Raw genomic sequence first — 1,996 nt, forward strand, 5'->3', positions numbered from 1 at the left:
AAACAAAATAACATAAGAACGTATAGAAAAGAAGCCCACCACGTCGCTACTTCCCCTCCCCGAAAAAGCGCCAAGTATTATACGGATCCTCTCTTTTTCCCGGCTCATGTAACATTTTTTTCCCTCCCTCCCCCAAATCTTTCTTTCCCGCGCCGCCAGAGAGAATAATCAATGGCGGGATCAATCAGCGAGGAGATTAATCACTCGGCCGAGATCTTGTTTGGTCCCTCGTGACAACCAGAGACAATGAGGGAGAGGAAGAGAGACAGAGAAGCGGTAAAGATGAGAGAGAGAAAAAGAGGGAGAGAAAGAAAGTCACACAGGGTCATATTCTCAATCATTTCGGCGCCTAAAAACACACACGTTTGACTGGGCTTACGTAGGAGTTGTTGTGGGGATGTCCATGGGTAGTTTTACGCCCCTGGTGGTAGTCTGACAAAGCCTATGTACCGTGAACGTGACAAAACACTCATGGTGAACCAGACTAACCTCCTTTGTGGCCTTGGGAAATAGATGTGAGAGCGAATGTGTCTGTGAATACCGGCTGAAGAGAGAGAAAGGGAGGGAGAGTTTAGAACTTCACTCTCAATTCGCATCCCAAATAAACATCAACATACGAGCATTCCCAGAGAGTAGACAGCGGGCAAGAGAGGAAGTATAGCCGTGTCTGTACCATGAGCGTAAGAAAAGGAAGAAAGGCTGAAGCGTTTGAGAATACGGACTTAGATTTCCTTCTCCGCATCCCAACTAAACACGAACATAATAACATTCCCAGATAGTAAAAGCACAGGACGCAAGGGGAGGAAGTGTAGCCGTGTCTGTACCATGAAGAAACACTCGAGCCAATGTGAGAGGCTGCATGAGGCTTTGTATATCTTTTCTTCTCCGCATCCCAAGTAAACATGAACATAATAACATTCCCAGATAGTAAAAGCACAGGACGCAAGGGGAGGAAGTGTAGCCGTGTCTGTACCATGAAGAAACACTCGAGCCAATGTAAGAGGCTGCGTGAGGCTTTGCAACTTTTCTTCTCCGCATCCCGAATAAACATGAACATAATAACATTCCCAGATAGCAAAAGCACAGGACGCAAGGGGAGGAAGTGTAGCCGTGTTGGGCCATCACATAACTGTCTGAAGCCGCGAGATAAGAGGAAAACACGAGTCGCGGTTGAAAATGGGAGGAAGAATGTGCGAGATAACCGAATAGGAGAGAGAGAGAGGGCGAGCAGAGAATTTAAGGACACGTTAATGTAGGAGGGAAGTTACATATTGCAATCCTTATCTTAGAAACCGTAAAACTAAGTGACTGAACGAGTGGATAAGAATCGTAGATGGGAGAGTGACGAAAAGAATTGAAGTGAAATGAGAGAGTTATATCGTTCATTTCGTATTAGTATTCGTTATATAAAAATAAGACCACGTACTACAGATTGAATACTCGAATAGACGAAGTGAAAAATGATGAAAATAACAAAATATAAGGACATAAGGAGTTTGCAAGAGGCCGGTAGATCTATACAAGGTAGCTCCTGTGAACCTAACCCCACCTAACCTCACTCACTATCCATATATCTAACCTTTTCTTGAGGGTGTCTATCGTATTGGCACTCACTCAAAATATGACTGCCAGGCCTGTTCCACTCATCCACCACTCTGTTAGTATTGGCACTCACTCACCACATGACTGCCAGGCCTGTTCCACTCATCCACCACTCTGTTAGTATTGGCAGTCACTCACCACATGACTGCCAGGCCTGTTCCACTCATCCACCACTGTTAGTATTGGCACTCACTCACCACATGACTACCAGGCCTGTTCCACTCATCCACCACTCTGTTAGTATTGGCACTCACTCACCACATGACTGCCACGCCTGTTCCACTCATCCACCACTGTTAGTATTGGCACTCACTCACCACATGACTGCCAGGCCTGTTCCACTCATCCACCACTGTTAGTATTGGCACTCACTCACCACATGACTGCCAGGCCT

The sequence above is a fragment of the Eriocheir sinensis genome, chromosome 28, assembly GCF_024679095.1.
Source record: "Eriocheir sinensis breed Jianghai 21 chromosome 28, ASM2467909v1, whole genome shotgun sequence".
Lineage (NCBI taxonomy): Eukaryota > Metazoa > Arthropoda > Malacostraca > Decapoda > Varunidae > Eriocheir > Eriocheir sinensis.